Source organism: Aulonocara sp. 'chitande type north' Nkhata Bay, linkage group LG19 (assembly GCF_057382095.1).
Source record: "Aulonocara sp. 'chitande type north' Nkhata Bay isolate Kocher_YH1m ecotype deep benthic linkage group LG19, A_spYH_male_GT1.1, whole genome shotgun sequence".
NCBI lineage: Eukaryota > Metazoa > Chordata > Actinopteri > Cichliformes > Cichlidae > Aulonocara > Aulonocara sp. 'chitande type north' Nkhata Bay.
The window spans coordinates 25734959-25757024 of NC_141362.1; the positions used below are offsets into that span (position 1 = coordinate 25734959).

The following is a 22066-nucleotide window of genomic DNA, read 5'->3' on the forward strand; positions in this document are numbered from 1 at the left end:
AAAGCTACCCTCATGTGTCTTTGTAATTAGGTCAGTTTGTGAGTTAAGTTGTGTCTCATTTTGTTGTTTAAGTTTTTGGAAATTACTTTTTGTAGAGTTATATTTAGTTGACCTGTTTTATGGGCCTGCTAAGTATGGTTTTGAATTTTGTTAATTTTGGACTTTTTGAGGGTTAAAATAAAGAAAACCCTTTTTGAAGATATTTTTGCTTGTGTCCTCTTTGCTTTGGCTGCTTGGTCCCTCACAATCCTTCCTTACGAGGCCGTTTCAGTTCAGCAGGATTTCTGGGATGCCTTGAGGTCACAACATCTCAGTTGGGTTAATATCAGTAATCTGATTTTGCCATTGCAAAACGTACATTTCAAACTAAACCGTGGACAGACCTCTCAACCACTTCAGGAAAAGGGACTGCTGCCTTGAAGTTGTCCCCTTCAGCATTCTTCATCTTTTTTTCTTCATGTTTTGGTGCTCATACAGGTCCCGCTTCCTGTGAGCATTGCATTGTGCACTGTGTTTGATCTTTTTAATTTCAAACCTGACTCACAGTAGCTTTTGAAGATTTAGAGGTTCACTTACGTTGAGTGATCCCTCTATGTGCTTGTGTGTTATTAGTCACACCATTTGTCCTTTCCGCTGCCCTCAGTGAATATCAAACCGTATTTTACTGGAAATTGCATTTTTTTTTGCAACTGTACATGTATGTACCACTCCTGTGTTACTTTAGGCTATAGGGAAGGAAATGCGGCGCCGGCATTTGTGCCCAACAGGAAACAGACTCACAAAAGAGTAGAGGAGGGGTTGAGGAGGCGAGGAGGCAAGGAGGAGGGGGAAAGGAAGGGAAGAAAAGTAGGCAAGACTGGAGGATGAGGAGAAGAAGTGAAGGGAAAGATGTGAGAGTTTAACCAGACTAGCCTGAAACTGAGAAGCTGTCTAACACGGTTAGTGACCTAATGCATTTAAATACCAACTGCAATACTCTGGTAGGTTTTGACTCAACTTCAAACTTAACTAATAAACTAAACTTCACTACTTCTGTCCCCGGAGCTGCTGAGAACGCGAGAAAACAGCAAGCCTGACAATCTCAGAAGAGGTTGATTTGGCACAACTCAATGTTGCACTCAACTAATGGTGCTATCCATCCACTATAATGTCAGTTGGTAATTATGTGTCAAAGAAGAAGTGCTGCTGTAAACTGGAAAGGGCTGAAGAGAAACACCAAATAGTTTATTTTCTACTTTAGACATGAAAAGGAATGAACTAGAGGACGAGAAGGAGAGCACGAAATTGCAGTTGACTTTATTCACACAAGTGGAGACGTATCAGCCTTACAGATAAAACTGTATTGGGTCATAACATCTGCCTGGTCACTCAATGCTTATTTGTGTAAAATAGTTAACAAGAACAGTGGGTTAAGAGGCTATATTAGACAACTTCCTGATTACAGATTATGTCTTTAAAAAAAAAAAAAAAAATCGGCTTAGATTGGCAGGAGTGTAAGTGCAGGCCTGCTGGGCTGCAGGGCTTTTACACACTGGCAGAAATCCTAAAAATCACAAAGAACTTCCCACAACTTACTTAATTTAAGATGCATCCTTTCCTCTAAAGCAAATCAAGCTCCACAAACTCTCCATCCTGTGGTTAAAACACACAGAGAGGGCGTGAGGTTAGTAAAAATGGAAGCACTGGTCATCATTATATCAACACACACACTCATGCAATCTTTCGCCATTGTTATCTTTGGCACTTGACAAAGCCCGGGGCCGGCGGCCGGGCTGACAAAGCAGTCGCTGTAAGGGAGAACGTTCACAGTCAAGCTAAGAGGCTAAGAATGAGCTAACTGCTCAGATATGGGGCACATTCTGAGGCTTTGCAATAGACTCATGCATGAGCAGACAAGCAATGTTTGGCCACGACAACAGAAGGCCCTATTCAGTTCTCTGGGGAGGCACTGGTAAACACACACACACGCACCATTATCATAATCATCATCATCCTAGAAGCTCTCATCTGCTTCAAAACATGTGTGTGTACACACACACACACACACACACACACACACACACACACACACACACACACACACACACACACACACACACACACACACACACACACGAAGCATTCCACTACAGTAGCATTCCATATGTTTGGTTAAGCGCAGAGAATCCAGATTTAAGACCTGAGTCTGGACTGAATTTAAAGGATGAGAGGGAAAGGCTGAGAAATGAAGTAGAGGACTGGGCCGAAAGAGAAAGGGAACACTGCTGGAAACTGTAAGCAGCAGCAGGACGCTCACTTTTGTAACTGTACATCAGAGAGGGAACATTATTTACGACATAACAAGCTTGAGTTTCGAGACATGGAAAATGAAGAACAATGTAAAGTCTGAGAATCTAATTCACAAATGCCATCCTGATGAAGACAGAGCAGGCTCATAAACAAGAAAGCAAGCTCTGATTTGTAACTGTTTTGCCCACAAAAAGGGAAATGGAAAATACTTGTGTAGTTGACACTAGTTTTTATGAATGATTAAAAAGAACAACACAAATCCTCTAAAATCTGTGGTTCTCAGACTTTGTTAAGCATGAACCACCCCAGAAGCACAAAAAGAAGTTTACACCCGCTCAATATTTCTTTTCATTTCCTGGATGCCTGTTCTAGCAAGAAAATGATTCCACGCTTCAAAAAAAAAAAAAAAACCTATTGTGTTTACCCTCTGTCTAGGTCTAATGGATCAAAGAAAATGAGCTACAACATGCTGATGTGGGAGCTTCAAGGCCATGGCTGAGCGAGGTTCATTTTTTTTAATATATATATTTTAGCAACTGGTGTATCTGCGATATCATCAGTATCCTTACATGACAAAGGTTTTCAAAAGCATCACAATATCAATGATACAGACACAATACTTTTATGCTTGTTAGCGTGTACAACAACAACAACAACAACAACAACAAGGCCAGGCATGTCTGAGGCCGAGAGCCACGTGTCAGCTTCTGCTCATGCTGATGAGCACCTAAAAAAGAGCTACTTCAACAACCAGCAGAGTAGTTGGCAAAATATGCAAAAAAACTGTTTCTGGAATGGTGGAAACAAACTTGTTTCACCACTTTAAGGGGAAAACACACCAATGTGTGCAACAGGGGTAAGAAGGTATGTAAAGAGGAGATACGAGCAGCTGCCGACACGCGACCCAAATGTAAACAAGTGACTCAGAGCACTCCGTATGACAGGAAGAGCAAACGGTGGATGGAAATTACTGATGCAGGTACATGGCGGAAAGGCAGCTGGTTAAGATAAAGTAAGATAAACTATCCAAGGTAGGAAAAAGTTTTCGGTTTTGATTTAACTATCAAAGTGCGACAGGTGCCATCACTGGAAAAAAACAAAAACAAAAACAAAAAAAAAAGACTACTTCTCCTACCACTTTATATAAGAGACTGTAAAGCAGTTTCCCTTTATTTAACCTAGGCTGAACTAAGGAAGGGTGGCAAGTGATGTACTCAAATACTGTTTGATCATGTAAGTACCTTCTGACAGACACAGAGCACTTGCCTTTTACTTGATCCTGCCACTCTCAACCCCTTTCCATGAGTCTATTTGTTCTTTCACATCTTTACTCCGGAGGAAGGAGATAATCCAGCAGCTCTGCGCTCAGCCATGTCATGTTCGACTGAGGAAAGCAGCCGTATAACACGGGTTTTGCTGAATCATCTGACATTCTCACGATTCATGACATTACAGCACTGCCGTAAACCAAATGTGTAATTCTGCTGAGCATAACAAAACGAGAGTGTGTGATTAATGAAATTGATTATAATTGAAACGTATGACTTCACTGATCAGATTTGACACATTTTTTATGGTCCCAAAGAAATTATAAACCCATGTTTGTCTGCTTTTGTGTGTGCTGTTGAGTTGCGTATTTGTGTGCGTGTGTGTGAAGGAAGTTCAGATGGTTAGCCGGCCCATAACCAAGGAAAACTAAAAACAGCTGTCTCCTGCTCATCCATCACACCCACTTGCTTCCCTTTATACACACAGGTTGTGGAGAATTCATCATTCTACTCAGCAGAATTAAGTGAAACAGTGTGAGGTGGAACTTCCTTCAGAATGCGTGTTGGTGACTTACCTATCAGACACCTGAGGGCTCTACTACAAAGAAGTTTTAGGGGGTTAGCAAGGTAACACCGTTTTTAGTGTCAGTTCACCCTAAAATAGTGAATTCATTCCTTCGATGGCCCATGGACCTCACTGTGCATGTAGTAATAGGGTCTAGATGTCTTTTTTGGCTTTCGCTGAGGAGCATTAATAAAGAAATACATTTTTAGGAGCCATCTCTGTGATTTTTTTCTTCCCTCCATTTGCAGCAAGTAATCGTAAAACAAGTGCCTATATTGTTCTATAAGCAGTAATATAGTGTTATCATCTGTAAACTGTTATCCAGATAAGTAAAGCCAGATAAGGAAAAGATAGCCTTGGGATACTAAACTTGGTTCCTAATACAAACCCCAGTTCAGTTGTTTTTCTTTCCCTTAAATCAAGTTTAATTTGCATGAAAAGAAACACATTTTTAGGAGCATCTTTACTCCTTGATTTTTGAATTGTTTGCTGCAAATAATGTTAAAACAACTTCTTATATTGTTCTTTAAGCTGTAATATATTGTTATGATCTTAAACAGTGGGATTATCAACGTATCTGGAGTAAAGCCCGATAGGGAAAAGATATTCTTTGTGTACTGAACTTGCTTCCTAATACAGTTTTCCCCCTTCCTTACATCATGTGTCATTTACACAAGTTTAAACTGACTTTTTACTTTTTAATGGATCAGGAAAATGTCTTATAAATGTCTGACTTGTATTAAAAAAAAAAAAAAAAAAAAAAGTACACCTAGCTCTACTGCAATGCAGTAAATGCAGTCTACTGCAAAAATCCCTGCAATAAACTCAGCTTTCGTGCAGCCACTGAAATTTATGGCATTATGGAAACTTGCTTTTATGGGATGGACAAAATATTAGAAAAATCTCTCAGTTAAACAAGACACAATTCAGCAGCACCGTAAGCACGAGCCTCTAAAATGACTAATGTTGAGCACACAGAAACGCCACTAAAGTGGAAAGTGAGGATACATTTGTATTAAATTAGTTTTAATGTTACCTTATCTGCTTTTTCAGACCAAGATTATTTATTTTCCCTCATACTATAATAGTAAAAGCATGTATTTAGTTTTCATTACATGCACAGTGTGTTAACACAGCATTAACTATGTGAAACAGGGCAGAAATCCCTGTTAAGGGGTTTTCCTCCAATAAATTCCTCATAAACACACAATGTGTCATTTACTGTGCCTTTATCATCCTTTTATGATTTATGCAGTATCTCTTGATATTTTTTTCAGAACTTCGGCTTTCACTTTCACATGCAGTATGCCAAAGTTCGAGGTGTGAGTTTATTTTTCAACACCCGAACTTTACGACATGTTGTTGTTGTTTCACTCCAATGTAAACGTCATGGACGACATGACCAACACACAGATAAACTGATTAAAATAAATGAAACAAGGCAGAACCAAAGAAGTACAAAGAGAACTCAGGTTCTGTTTCTTCCACGAGAGAACATTTCAAGTCCTCAAACGCCATCCTGGGTTCCAGCGGCCAGGCGCTCCTTGTTTGCACGGGAGCCCATTTCCTGTGTGTGATTAGAAAAAGGGTGTGTGTGTGTGTGTGTGTGTGTGTGTGTGTGTGTGTGTGTGTGTGTGTGTGTGTGTGTGTGTGTGTGTGTGTGTGTGTGTACGTCTATGTATATGTGTGTGCACATTGGGGCTTGCAGTTCAGTTAGGTCCGAGGTTGTTTTGTCTGCTAAGGGGGAAAGGAATGCCCAAATCAAACATGGTGAATAAGATGCCTAGAAAGAGACACAAAGAGAAAAAAAGAATCAGGAGTGAGGAGAAAGATGGAGAACGGTAGGGAAACAGCAAAGCAGCAGACAGAAGGAGCGAGCAAGAGAAAGGAAGAGGGAACAGCAGTGAAAAGAAGAAAAAGAGGCTGTTTTTCAATTTGCTGCCAACAGCGTTCCTGCTGCTATTTGCGTTCCAGTGGAGCAGGAAGGTGGAGTAAGAATTTTGTTAACAGGCTGATGAGCTGTCATATGGAAAATCATCCACCTCTTTAACTTCGCCATGAACCTGCAGAACCTGCCCTAATATCTAATGACTTACAGCCTTGCAGCCCTCCCTGCTCCACAAATAACAGCTGAGGCATTCACAGCTACTTCTCACTAGAAGGGCAGATTATTTTGTGCCATTAATCATTATCCAACAACAGTAATATGACAGCTAGCAATGTCACAGAACGACTTTACTGGCTTCACGCCACCACTCAAGAGGACAGGAACTTCCTGACATGATAACTTGGCAAAATATGGGGGGGGGGGGGGGGTCATTAAAGGTCACATTGACTGGTTAGAATAAGTTCCTGCTATAGGAATCAGAAAAATTATACTGCAGGGAATTAATTTTATGAACCGATTCAGTGTACTCGTCCTTTTAATTACTTTAAACCATCACACTTTTAAACAACAGCCATTTAAACCTCAAAATTTATTTACCAAATGTTAGTCGGAACAAAGGAATCTCTGACATCCTTGTTTTTACGGTTACTTTCATTCTCAGCTCAGTAATACATGACAAATTATAGCTTGTATCAGTGCAAAATATTAATAATAAAATAAATTATTAAACTTAACAATTTCTCCCAAACTGCAGTGAAAATATAGTGTAATGCTGATAAAAAAGGACTAATAATTAGGTGTACATACATTCTTATATATATTAAAATACATCAATATAATAATATATTATATCATAGGTATTAAAAAACAAATTTAATGAACTTATATCATTTACTGTACTGTTTATAATCATATAACAGGACATCAGACCTTTTCTCTTTTTCACTTGTCTCAAGAATTTTCCATGTAGCTGCTTGGATCCTTTGATTGCTCATACCGAGGCTCTTAACGAAATAAAATATCTATGCTCGGGTAGGTGAAGGTGATTTTTAGCACAGATTTTAATATGAAGATGCAAACCGAAATTTTATCTAAACATTATCTGTTCAGGCACACAAGCACTGTCACTTTCATTTAAAATCTAGATTTTGCTTTTTAAAATAGCAAACTCATTTCGGACCACCTCAAAATCCTGGTATTAGAAGTTTCCCATTTGCAGTCTGGGTAACGCTGAGCGGTTGTTTTTGAGCAGGTTTTGATTGTATGCAGGTAAACAGTGTGCATGAAGAGTAAAGGAGAAATGTGCTTGCTGAAATGTGATTGTCTGGTAATGACGTAGCATTCAATTGCATTTTACTTTACATTTTATCTGCATTCATGGGCTGTAAGCAATGAACAGAACAGGAAGCCTGCATCAGGATATGTGCTGGAAGCCCCGAAACACTGACTGCTGCCCCGAGAGATTACAACACAAACAACAAAGCAAACAAACTAAAAAATAAAAAATAAAAAAAATAAAATAAAATAAAAATTGTGACATGATATCAGTAAGCATTTTGGATTCACCATAACAGGTTGTGAACAAAGGTAAGCCTGCTACAAAAACATTACTAGCTACGTGGGTGGAGTTAGTCATAGTAAACAAATTCTGTAGTCCTAGTCAAACGTTATATTTTCAACAAGCACACACTGACAACGCTAAACAAGAAAGACTTATACACTCACTTCATAAACTAAAAGGAAAACTCTTTGCTGAGTGCACTGTGACTCTCCTACTTCCCAGTTCCAAAGTTCAGTTTCCAAACACTTCCTTGTGTTGCGCACACGAGGTGGACTCTGCCTTTGCACGAATGAGCCACTGCTTGACTGGCAGAGCAGAATTGATAGGCTGCTATTGTTTCCTTTTAAGGTCAATTGTGTCTCAAATGCTTGGCATGTCTGAGAGTACAGCTGGCTGGCAGGAGAGATAAAACACTAATTTTACTACATTCTTCTGCGCAGTCCACACCTAGGGAGAAAGGGGGAGGCAGAGACAGAGAGAGTATTTAAAAGAAGTAGGGATATGAAAGATTTGAGCTGGTTTGGAAAGAGAAAAGAAGAAAAAAAAAAAAAGTATAGTTATGGTTAAAGAATGAAAACAAGGTGAAGACTACAGGTTTGGCCAAGTGGGTGAGCACTTTGACAGGGGCATCAAGCTTTGCTGTGCCCTTATTTGACTGGGCAGTCAAAACACGTCACCACAGTGGGTAAACACGCACATATATACATGGATGCCTACCCACACAGAACTAAACATCTCCCAGGATGAGAGACCAAATCGCATTTCATTGCCTCAAATTTGTATGTTTGACTCCTTAGCTTAAAATGCTAAATATTCTGCTCCAGAGTGATGGAGACTGTGAGGTGGGGTGGGGGTGGGGACAGCCAAACCAGCTTAGTATTGCAAATAAACCAGACGCTGTGAGAAAGCGTGGCAGCCGGCTGAAGGTTGGATCATAAATTATGCCTGGTATTTCACAATGTTCCACAGTGCACAAATGATCCACTCAGGGACTCGGGAATGATATTATGGGATTCCTGTGTGGCTTCAGTGTCTGAATGTGTCCACATGTACACACACACACACACACGGCACACACAAAAACCTCAGCCAAGGACGAGCCACATGCTCAAGTCTAAAAGTGTATCGTGCAACAATGAGCGTATGCTGACAAATAAAACAACCAAAATTAAATCAGAACAAACAGGTTACTTGTGTTTTTTGATAGTTCTGATAGTAATCCAAATGTTGACTTAGAAGGAAGGGACCACCGGAGAAGAGCATGCCCAGACTGGCTGTGCGTGTCTGCTTTAGTTAAGCAGATGGGCGAGTATGTGTGTAATGACCATATTATCTGAAACATGTTGAACTGGTCTGAGAATGTCCCACTGAACTCGACACAGCCGTAGTCCTTAAGTGATTTGTACATTAAGGCCTCAGTCACACAGACCAGTCAGCGACCCACTGGAAACCTCTGTTCATTAGGGAAAAACGCATATTCCCTGAATGCTTGGCAAGTGGTTGCTGGCTGTTGCTAAGTGACAATGGTCAATGAATGCTTGGATTGCTAACAGAATCCCACAGTCATCCGTAATGTGCATGGAGGACACCAACGTGTCTGCAAATACTTGCCATTTATTCTCCGAGCGCTAAATTGAAAAAGAGTGACTGTAAATGAAGAATGTAAAAGTTGTTCCTCTTAAAATGTGCTTGTTACAGTGAAAAGGCACATCTTTTACTTTGATGCAACTTTACTTTTCACAGTTTCACTGCCACTTGGCGAGTAGTTTTTGAGTCTCTGCAGACAAGTCAGCATCTTCGACGTAAACTGCTTATGGCCGCGGCAACCTGGTAAGGAGGTTTTTGGTGCATCCTTCTTTGCAACTGCCGGGAAACTCCCATAATCACTTGCAAACAAGTCAGGGGAAACACTGGTGGTTACCAGGGAGTCAGTGAATGGTCTCTAGGCCCGTGTGAATCGATTGCACCAACTACTCATGACCACTTAGGGAATAAACATTTTTGCACCAGTGGTTGCTAGAAGGTCATTGACTGGCGCCCAATTAAATTATCAGAGAATTTTTTGACTGGTTTGTTGATTTGATGGCATCATCATCGGCTTTTATGTTGGCATTTTTCAACTAATCATCCATTTAATCATGTAAAATAACCTTTAAATGGGACCTATTATGCTTTCATTTCAAGTCTATGAATTTGTTAGAGTAGCTCTGCACAATTTACAGTTCAAATCCTTAATCTTACACTGGAGCCATGGTGCAACTCATCATTTCATCCATCGTCTGCAATACTGACAATGCCAATATACGATTCAAACAGCGGGTCGTTGGGGCTGTTGTGTGCCTGAGACAACCATGTTAGCAAATCTGCTCTCACTAACATCATAGAGAGCCAAATGCAGAAACGCTATCACTTTACATCATTTTTCAAGTATAATTCAATTAGATATAGCTAAAAGCAAGCAAATAAAGTCTGTTCTGGTTCTGGTTAAGAGACCATAAGGGTATATTGCTTACCGTTTTGATTTTGTACAATCCCTCAGACATGAAAGGAAATGGAGACAGTCATACATTACTGGTGTAACTCCAGAACACAAGCTGGTGTTTAAGTGACAGTGGTGCAAGCACTAACCTTGGAAATGTTCACATCCTTCAAAACAAATATCCAAATTACTTCCAACAGTCTCCCAGCCTGACTTGGTTGCATGTCACACACTCCTCTTGTTTCCTGTCTAGATCGACTGTTCTACTGGGGGAATAAACACCCCAAAATAAGTTTTAGTTGTAGCTCTACTTGGCCAAAATTCTTCTTTTTCCTACTCCCACTTACTACATAAAACTGACATAAAAGCATTTCATGGCTCTTGAAGTAAAAGCTGCACTTTAGCAAGTCTATTTTTATGGCTTCACCATAGCAGCATTGTGCTGCTTCACTTCCCCTGGTCAGGGCAGCTAGCATGAGAAGGAGCTCCAAAGGCAACGTTGGCATGGAGGAGAAAACCAGCAAACCCGGCCCTCAGCGGCCCTTAACAAAAGGCAGCAGTGTAGAGATCCCCTCAAAAGTAAAAGCCAACCAGAGAAGAAGAGGGGAAAGGGCAGAAAGGAGGGGGAAAAGGCTGAAAATAGTCCAGCAGTCTGAGTCTGCATACATCAATGCCACAATGACGAAAGCTCCAAAAAGAAGCAGACTTGTTAATAGATGGATGGCTGGAAGAATATGAGGAGGGATGCCTTGAGGGGAAGAAACGCATATTAGCAGTTTTAAATATTGTGGGTGAAAGCAAAAGAACAAACTCAGGAGGAACGTCATGTGACACCAAGCAAGGGAAGCAAAGGTCATACACATCAAATTGTGACAACTTAATTACCTTTTCCATTCAGCAACTTATTTCAGAACTTTCTGAAAAGGCACAAAAAAGTATCTAAACATCTAAAAACAAGACAAAATAGCAAAGGATAGGAGAGGGTAGGAGACACAGAAGAGGGGATAAGTATGTAACAACCCGCCTGTCTGTCTGAACATTCCTCTCTCGGAGAACATGTATATTTTCTGATCACAAGAAAAATAATCCGCAAGAGGAATTTTATTTTGAGAGCCGCCCCGTAGATCCAAGGCCTACAGCAGGCCAGGGAGTAGTGTGTGAAAGCGAGTGTGATGGCAAGACTGTACATGTTCCTCTCACACGCTCAGTCACGATTTAAGTGTTAAATAGTGAAAACACCGCATGTATCACCGGGCAGATCGCTTGCAAAGGAAGAACATTTGAGGATCCACACTGCTCAAGTCACACATGATCACATGAACAAAACTTCACAACCTCCCCCGACACACATACACATAAGATATATGAGGTTACACTTCAGCCAAAATTGATTTCGGAGTTCTTCTTTTGAAGACGTTGATACCGCTATCACTCATCCAAAGTCCATTTGTTTTAACCGCAGTCATCTCATGTGCGACTGTAAGGAATCTGACACTAAAATATAGTTGGCAAGCAAAAGCAGGCAGCTACATATTTTAAACTAGACTGCGAAGCATTTAAGTAGTTTTACATTTTAATAAGTAAGCAATTTTGCACTTTAGCTAAAATAAGTAGATCGATACCAATCTAATGTATCTTTAAGCCTACAGCTGCTAGCCAATCAGAGCTGGGGAAGCACAAAGGCTGGAAACAGGAGGAAACAGCTGACCTGGCTCTGCCCAAATGTGACAAAATTACTAATTAACAAGTGATATCTTGTTTGTTCAATCTGTAGTGAAACAAAAAGGTAGAGAGCGAGACACAGGGAGTGGTTCCATTTCAAACTGTTAGGTCCAAATTAGAGAAAAAGGGATATCGTAAGCAGCAAAGTGCAGTATTATAGGCAATCATCTGTGAATATCCCAGAGTAAAGTAAAAGTAAAAGCATAACTGATGAAGTCTGATTATGATGCAGAGCAACCAATGAACCTTGGTACAGATTCTTCAGCTTGCTGGGACTCTAAAGCTGGAAGGATGTTAACACCTTTCCTCTGAAGAACATTTTCCCCACATTTGTGTTAGCACACATTCGACTGGGTTCATATCTAACAATAAAAAAAACAAATTTTGCATTTTTCACACTGAAAACGAACACTTTGTTCTGAACGTTTATTCGTGTTTTTCCTTCATCACATTTCTGCCGTGGAGGTTCCCAATTCCAGATTTAACGACTGAGATCAAAACAAAAGACACCCGGCACATCAAAGAAAAACGACAAGACGGCACACGCATTCGTTAGTGTCTCTCGGGGCCTCGCCCTAATGTGGCGGCACCTGTATGAGGACAAATAATTACTGGATATTACAAGTTATTCACTCTCTTGTGAGTTTAATCCACAGTCCTTAGCTTGTGTGAAGAGGAGTTATTATGAACTGAGAAAAAGATTTAATCACCTAAAAGTATTACCAAGTGGACATTTTGGCAACCGCAAATTAAAGTCAATAAAAGCTGCAGGTTAAGAATAAAGCTGTACACTCTTGACTCGTGACCTCACCGTGAACTGGACCGGTATCACCATAGCAAAAGCCTACCAACCACCGTCACGTCAGTCAGCGGCCATTGACTGCAAATACCAGACTAAAATATTATGATTTCTGTAACTATAAGGCCACAGACAAGAGGTTGAAAGAGACATATTGCAGCTTTAAGCACATAAACACTTATTAAATTGTAGAGATGGTACCCAAAGCATACAAACCATACTGCTGGGTGAAGGACTTTGGTTCAACATTTAGCCTTTTATGGACATTATTGAGGTTACAGCGACGCTGGTTACTTAGACATCTGTGTTTGGTGTGTAGGTGGCATGAGGTGGTGTTTGCCCATCTTTTTTTACCACCTGCGTTGGTGGCTTTTAACCTTTAACTTGATCATTGCAAGGCAGTGCGCACCATCTTCCACCAGAAGCATCACGAGACTTAAACAGAGCATGATGTTCACCTTTCTTCTGTCCAGAGCTCTAGGAAGAAGAACATGTCTCGAATCCAGACTGCAATGGCTCCTGAAATATGCCAAATATGCCCCTGAACACCCCCCCCCCCTTTTCCTGAGGACGTAAGCCTGTTTCATAGTCCACCCTCCTTCCCTGCTCGGCCCCCAACCCACAGCATTCCTGCGTTTTACAGAGCTCCGAACGCACACATTCTTATAATCACAGATGACCCACTCGCATAAAAAATGTTAAGGACATTAATAACACAAGTTTCCACCCAGCTGACCCAGACATGCCTTTTAAGGGTAAGCGGTTCAGATTTCTCTTTTCATTAACTTCCAAAAATACTCCTGGACCAGGCAGGGCAAGAAGGGGTGGGGTGGGGGTGGGGGGGTGAGAGGGGAGAAAAAAAAAAAAAGAAAAAAAAAAGGTAAGTAGGGGGTTCTCTCCCCTCTTCAGGAAAAGGAGAAGGAGAGAGTGAGTGAGACAAGATAACAATCGGAAGGAAAGTCAAAATATTGGCCAGTTAACGAGGAGAACAACTGGAAAAAAAAATAAAAGTGCGTCTGAGGAATTTACTAGTTATGTCTTAACTTTAGCTCTCCTCTGTTAAAACGCCTCAGTCCCTTCCTCCAACTCCCTCCCACCCTCCCTCCCTCCGCTTTGCTGTGCTTCCTACACGCTTTTGAAGTCGGTTTCCTTTGCACTTCCTCCCTCTTTTCTTCCAGCATCGACAGGATAGCCATTTTTTTGAGGAGCCTGTACAGTGCAGGAACAGAACAGGCTCACAGGGGACTTTCTGTAAAAGAGCTTGTTGGAGGCTGAAACTGGAACGTAATCCCACGCAGGAACCAGTAGGAAAAAGTAAAAATTACCCAGAGGCAAACCATTTCCCTGTCAGGTCAACCTGAAAGCATGTAAAAGGCAAAAACAGCAGCAGCACCACCACCACCACCACCACAGTGACCCACATTATCAGTGAATGTGGTCCAAACTCCAAGCCATGTGGGGCAGCCGGCTGATTAAACATTAGAGGACTTATCAAAAGGAAGATATCAAGATACATGAAAGGCCACAGCTCCTCTTCATGAACTAAAATGCCCTCATCTATGCATCTGCTAAACTTTCTCTGTCCTTTGGATGGTTGCAGGGGTGGAGTCTAGTCCTAATATGCAGATATAGAACCACCCTTGCTCGCACACACCTACACCCATTTACCTAAAGATGCCTTCGGATGCTGGAGTAAGCCGGAGTATGCAGAGATAACTCGTGCAGACACAGCACAGAGTGAAAACATGCCCGATCCATAGCTGGAGCAACACGCCAGGTCCCAAAATCTTCTTGCTGTGAGGCAACTGTGCTCACCAATACGTCAAAAAAATAGCCATTATGACACAACTTATCTTCAGTGTACCTGTGATAAGCAGCAACAAGATTTATTGGTATTGTTTGCAAAAGATAGACAAGGAGCGAGATAGGAGACTTTAAAAAGCTGGCTTGCATTAGAAACCCGGCTCTGTTAAATCTGAAGACTAAACAAACTGCAGACTACCAAACGACTGTGGCCCTGGGAACAAAGGCCAAATGTAAAAATTTGTGAATCAGCATGAAGTTAACCACAAATAGATTACATTCCAGTTTGCAGTTATGGACTGGATGCTACATGCATCTTCTCATTTGGCAGACGGTTGAGAATCTTAAATGAGGACCAGATGAGGATTTGTGTTTCCCTTCCGTGGCTGCATGTGAAGAATGCTCACATGGTCAACATCAGGGCCGCTACTTGGTTTTGGGGATGAGCGTGAATGAATTAGGACACCTGAAATATGGCAGTGCGATTTAAAACTTGCGGATAATTCTTAAGAAAAAGTCTTTGAGTCTGTGAGAATAATGCATTTGTTATTGAGATTATACTGATCACAACCACGCCTTTTTGGTTGGTTAATATCTCAGCATAGCATGTTTTACTAAGGTGACTCTAGAAACTAGGTCAAAAAGGCAAGCATTATGGTGCAGCTCTCCAATAAGAGTGGAAAACAAGGAAATAGAAACGTGCCCTGTAAACTCAGACTTCGGGTTCAGCAAATGTTTGAAAAACTCCCCTTTTCCCCTCAAACTCGACGAATCACAGTTCTCTGGCAGCACTCACTGATGCATATATTTTATCTGGTTTAGCATTAAACCTGCTCAATCTGGCACATTTTTCCTTTCTTAACCCCCTGTTGCTGGAAAAACTTTCATAACCACCCAGTAACGCAACACAATCTTTTACAGGTCACTAAATACTTGATACGCTCCTTTGACCAATGGGTTAAATGAGTGGCAGGGCTAGATGATATTTGCTACAATGGATGGGAATCCCATAGCAGCTCCAAATTTTCCAGCTCTTTGGAACTGTATGTCTCAAAGCTTATCACTTCTATCTATAAATGCTTGCATGCTTCTTTGACATTTGCACGACCATACAGCTTCTGCACACCCAATTCACATCCAAGCCTTTGTCTACCGTTTCTACACTGTGGTCCGACGCAGTGATAAAAAAAATGTTTGTGCTGAGTCTGAATACCTGTACGGGCCTACTACTCATAATTCTGTTAAATAAAACGAGTTATGAGTAAAGAAATGGCCAAAAGTTGTTGATTTCAGTTGTGATCAGACAAAGGATGGATAAATCCAAAGCATGAAAATAAAAGTAAAGCAGTTTTATTTTGAAATTAAAAAATTCCGAACCAATTTCGACATTCCACAAACAAATTCGTGCAGGATTGGTGGAGATTTTAATGTACCGGTAAATCATGACAAAATACAATCAAGATTTTAACCTTTAAATCGTGCATTAGCATGAAATTGTACTGCAGATGCTCCACAGTCACGTACACCTACAGCTGCAAACAAATGAGATAAGTGCAATATTGAAACCTCCGTAAGTGGCCATTCAACTACATGATAAAAAAGCCCTCGAGAGGAGTTGCGAGGCTGTTTGGCACACTATGAAAGACTAACAATGGAGATTCGTTTACACTTACACACACACTAGAAGGGGTATCAGCAGAATCCATTCTTGTCTTGACATTCTTACAGAGTGAGAGCATGTATTAGTGTGTCAGCGTATGAGTTATTATCAAGTTGTGTGAACACTCAGGGCTAAAATGTACCTCTGGCTACTGCTCGCTGAGTGACTGACACTCTCAGCCTCTAGGATCTGATGACAGCACTAAGCAAAAGTACCTTCAAATGCAGAAATACCTGCGTAGGCTCACATAAAGTGAGCCCATGAATAAACAGAGAGTTCAAAAAGTTTGAACTCCAGCTGGAATCACAGAGCTCTGCCCTGTTTCAGGCCCGTCACTGCTGATCAAAATCAACTGAAAATCAAAAAAAGCAAACCAAGATCAAAATAATTCAGCACCTGGAAAAAGGCAAGTTATGTTCTGTTTATAACTTCTGCTTTTAGTTCATTGTTTTCATTTTTCCCCCTATTCATTCACTGTTCAAACAGTTAAAGACAGAACTGCACACAGAAACATGTGTAAACATCTGCGGTATCCGCAGCTTGTTTTTTATTTTTATAATTAAATAATAATTTAAGACTGAAACCTTTCAGTTAATGAATTCTTAATGTGCACTCTGATGTTTATGATCATAAAAGGGGAATAAACAACGCAGGTTTTCCACAAAGGAAATCCTGGAAGCTGAGCGTGTTTTATCATTTATGCTTTAAAAATAAACAGTGTTGGGGAGTAACGGAATACATGTACCGCCGTTACGTATTTAAAATACAAAATATGAGTAACTGTATTCCGTTACAGTTACCGTTTAAAAAGGTGGTATTCAGAATACAGTTACTTTGTTGAAATAAATGGATTACACTGCGGTACTTTCCTGTTTCATTTTGTCGCGGGCCAGGACTGTTTGGGTTTTGTTTGACAGCTACGTGCTGTTGTTCCAGGCGGCAGCGCTACGGTTGCCATGGTTACAGGGCGACGCTCTCTCTCTCTCTCTCTCTCTCTCTCTCTCTGCGACTGTGTGTTTCCTAGGTGAGAGAGCGCCTTTTCGTTGTTGTTGTTGTTGTTGTTGTGCTAAGCTAACAGGCAGAATGCTACAAGCATAGCTCTAAAGAATGTAGCATCATGGGCAGTGTAGTCCGTGTTGCAGAGAGAATGGACTGCCATACACGTTATGGGTCTGTGAGCGCGAGGAGGGAGATAGAAAAAGGGGAGTGGAAAGGTTGGAGTTGTCATCGAGGAAAAACGGGAGCTGGAAGCATGTAAATATAATAATAACCACTTCAGCCAAGCTATTAAGACTCGACTGTACACCGTGTTCGTGTTTTCCTCCGAAAACAATAAGTTCCGTTGGAGCAGTCTTTCAACGCCTCTCTCTGTCTCTCGCAAGAAAAGTTGACCCACACAACAAAGTAAAGCTAGTTTTCGGCTACGAGCCGACAGGGACCCCGCCGTATTAGTCAGAGGTCCCTTTACTACAGTTCGGAGTCGCGGACCTTCAGTAATAGTAATAAATCACATGGCAATAGTACATTCACGTTGTTGTAAAAAGCATGATAATATATTAAGTAATCCAAAGTATTCAGAATACGTTACTGTCATTGAGTAACGTAACGGAATACGTTACAGAATACATTTTGGGGCATGTATTCTGTATTCTGTAATGGAATACATCTCAAAAGTAACCTTCCCAACACTGAAAATAAATGACACCGTCAACTGTCAGATTAGCTGCATGTTGATCTTCTCAGATGACTAACTGATTGATTCACTACTCCTTTCAGCTCTTTCTACTTTAAACACATACACACACACAGACACACGACATGTACAATGTCCAGTCAAAGCCTCACGCTGCCGTCATCGTGGCACTAAGCCATCTTCCTACAAGTCTGCTTATACACAGACAGCAGCTCCAGCTGGCCTGCATATTATCAGCAGCAGCCCTTGTCCCGGATACGGAGTCATTTATTGCATTATCACAAAACACACACATTCATAAAATGTTATGTGCTCACAGGATGAGTGTGGGCTTCAACAGAAGGCGCTCAGAGATCATGATTCATTTCCACTACTTCAAGTAGGCCCCTGGTAGGTTCGTAACAACATCACTTTGCATCCTGCGCTGCTCTATTCCTGGGTGAGAGGGTTACTGAGGGTGAAAGAGAGAGTCTACCTCTAAGAATAACCAACACCATCCGGTCCCAATTCTAGACGAGCTATCTATTACAGCATATTAGGATGTATAGGTTATGCTGCTCGTGTGGGTGCTGACTCTCCCATTTATACCTTTGAGGACTCCTAGAAATGCACCGCTTTCCATTAATCTGATCATATCACGTTCACACAACTTTGCAAAGCTTCAGACCGCAATCTGACCAGGTCAGACTAACGTAGCTGCACGTGTCCGACCTGCAAGTAATCTGTGGCTCTCTCTGTGTCTGAATGAAGCCACGAGGAACACGAGGAGCGACCTACTCAATTAATACAGTGCTATAATCTGCTATAATTCTAATTGTGACACACAGAGATGGGCGAGAGTCTGGGTGATGAGAGAGAGACCACAGAGCAGAGAAGGGTCTAACCTACGATAATATGCAGTTACTGAATAGAAATCATGATTCTATAGGTTTTAGAGTTGTTTCTTATGTGCATAACAGGGAATAACAACAAGAGGCTTAGCTGTTTCACATTTACTATAAATGTAATTATCTGGGGGGGCGGGCGCAATAAAGTGCATATATATGATTTTCCAGATGTTAGAAATCAGGAAAAATAATAAGCTGATCTCCAATGAAAACAATGTTCATTTAATAAACTGTTGAACTTTGCTACTTTGTGTTTTTGTCCCCTCCATTTTTTGATATCATAGGAAAAGGACTGACAGCTATAGTACGGTAGTTCCTTCAATCAATCACAGCAATGACAATATGCGTTCTTATTTCTTTGCACTTGCAACGCATGACGTCAGTGCCAATGTCGTGTAATTCCACACTGATGTGTGATCGCGCAACACTCACAGGAGGGAGTGTGCATAAACCCTGATGTCCGGAGTGGCAGTAATATTACCGTCGACAGGCTTGGGTTTGACATTCCCGGTGGTTTGATTTTCCCAGGCAGAAAACCTCAATATTTTAATTTAATCCCCAGAGCATTTATTTAGCCACTCCGTAATCCACAGGTCCAGTGCTTAGTCTGATAATTACCCTTATTGGACACCCATAATGATTAGTTTTTGGTTTCACCCAAAGCAGTGCAGGCAGTTTCATAGGGCGGTCGCAGCGCTTTGCGGAGTGGAAAACCAATCATGCGTGCTATAGCTCAGGTCATAAAAGAGGAGAAAGAGGTATGATTATTACTGCGAATGGCAGGCGACAATCCCCGGAGGGAAAAAAAAAAAAAGTGCTGCAAACTCTTTGTGCAACTTTCACTTCTTGGCATTCATTGTAAAGATTGCAGAACAGGTGCTAGTAGTGCTGACACTTCTGCTGTGTCAACATTAACAACTATCATTGTGCTGAGCAGTGGTGTCAAAGAGGGCATCTGCTGTGAAATATCCCCCCCCCTGCAAGAGCCAACTGAACCGAACCAAACCAAACTTTGAGCGCATTTTCCGGGGAATGGACGCGCCAGAGATCAGACATTAATCAGGGGAAATTTAGACATCTTACTCCTCACTTCGCTGTTACTCTCATTTGATTTTCCCCTTTACATTTCCACCCCAACATTTCCAAACTGACAGCATAAACTGCCAACATTCCCTCCACATGCGGTTTAATAATCCCACCCAGAAGTACCAAAATAAGCCCTTTTTGCGCATCTACCACTGTGACAAGCTTCCCTGCAAATGCCTGTCCGAGCTGGTAGCTCAGCTGGTATGTTCTACAGCTGGCTGGGAGTACGAGCCTTACTGGAAATTCATCAGGGATTTTTTTTTTTTGTCTCCTTCATGTCTCAAACAGGTCAAGGCAGGTCCCCTCCATCTCCTCCCTTCCCCTCGGTGCTCTTTATGAGCCCCACCTGGCAGATTAGTATTCCACCACCACAAGTACCTTTTCTGCTGTTTACACATGCGCACACATTCATCTGTCACCGTTCTGGTGAAGGAATACAGGACACACACTGTTCAGACTACGCCCCTACCACCACCAGCACCACATTGTTTTCACACGTGTAGGCCGATACTCAAACAGGATAAGGATGTATTGTCATGTTAGTACCTTTAACAAAACATCCGAGGGCAGCAGGACATTGCAGTTTTTTTAGTTGTCCTTTAACGTGGCAATTTCAGTTATATTAGTTGATGGAAATGCCTGATTTTGCATTTGCATTCCAGTCTAAGAAAGGCCCAGACAATTGGGTAAAAACTGTTATCAGTCAGTATTGGTCTTCTTGAGTAACACTAGATAGTTTTGCCAAAAAACAGTCATGTATATATTCGTATTTTTATGTTTCCCTGAGACAAAAAGAGAAAAAACACTCAGATTGGACCAGAATTTCAAGAAAATGTCTATAATTTAAATAGGTTATATGTTTCTTATAGGCTAGATTGTCCACTGTTTAAACAGCTGTGAAATGGATCAATTAACTCTATTCTAACAAGGGAGTTTAAACTTTCCTTACCAACTTGAAAATAAGCTCATTCAGTAGGTGGTCTGTGTGCACCATAGGCTGGTCTATATGTGGCCCAAGGATGGCTTTGAGCCCAGTTTGTGGTTTTTTAGTATGTAGCTTACAACTGAGCGTAGGCAATATATATATTGTTTGCATGGCACTCAACAATCACATATCATCATATTGTTCAGTATAAAAACCTTCCGATATGGCAGCAGAGTCCAGACCATCGTACATTCACAGCACTGTGCCGCAGAGTACTCACAGCTGAGCAGACAGCCATGCAAAGTTAAGACATGTTTTCGGCTATGTATTTCACAACTAGTTTGTGTAATGCATTGCTTCAAAGATAATAAACAATGACCACATCACATCCCCTTGTCAACACAACTCCAACATGGGGCAGTGTTTATATCACAATTATTTACTCCCTACACTCTGAAAAGTCTGAGTACATGCAACACACACACACACACACACACACACACACACACACCAAATGTCAAGAACACGTCCAAGCAGCCTCCACACTTCTACTCCATGTTCCTACAGCCCGGGCAGTCAGTCTGAAAGGACTGACGTTACTATGTGCGTAAAGCAGTAAAAAAAACGTATCGAGTGCAGAAGCAGATAAATGCAACCTCATAACAAAAATGCCAAGTGTTACCAAAAGAAGATATGAACGGTTTATGTGCGGCAACATTTTAACCACCTGAGGTTTTCCTGCAGAGCTGGATGCTTCAATTTGGCTTAAGAACGACGACGAGAAGGAGGAGGAGGAGGGCAGAAAAACTTGCCGCAGTTCAGACTTCTGCAGTCCGGACTCCTCGAGTCTCAACAAGCCGCTGTGTGAATCCCCAAATATACACTCCGCTTCTTCCTCAAACACAGAATAAAGACTCAAATTTACCTCAGCAGTTCCACCGCCGGGTCCGGAAAACGCAACGGTAAATCCACAACTTCACGCGGGCTGAGCTCGTGCGGACGGTAGGGCTCGCTGCAGCCGACACGGCCGGGACAAGTTCATCCGCATATTCTCATTCAAGACCAGAGAGTTGGAGGCGATAGGGGGGGAACCGCTTTCTGCTTTCCCCCTTTCCCTCAGTCGCTTTCGCTGGTCCTTTCCTCTCGGATATTCCCCTCCCTGGTCCTTTTGAGATCAAACCATCACATTCCACCGCGTCCTTAACAATGAAAAAAGGTGGGTTTTCCTTTTCTGTTGCCGGAGGACCCACCCCTCGGGATGACTCTGCCCGGTCTGACCGCAAAGAGAACGCCCTTCCCGGCGTCAAGGTCCCGCCTCTCTCTCTCTCTCCCACAGAACATACACAAGCCAGGCCGGTGAGGAGGAATGAATCCGAGCTGGATCCTGCATAGATGCAGGCTACTGCTTGTGTCTGAGCAAACGTATCATAAAAACCAGTTG

The 22066-nt window shown here is 41.6% G+C and overlaps 1 protein-coding gene across 3 annotated transcripts in view; it reads right to left on the bottom strand.

Annotated features, from left to right (window-relative positions):
• Positions 1–21879, bottom strand: part of luzp1 (leucine zipper protein 1) — a 56603-nt gene extending 34724 nt beyond the window's left edge. Inside the window, exons 1-2 of one of the 3 annotated variants that reach the window (XM_086274601.1) lie at positions 21551–21879; positions 1576–1632 (exon numbers count right to left, since the gene is read on the bottom strand). The gene's annotated coding sequence lies outside the window, so the exon portion shown is untranslated. The other 2 variants (XM_086274602.1, XM_086274603.1) reach the window with 2 other exon arrangements.
• Positions 21880–22066: the final 187 nt, after the last annotated feature.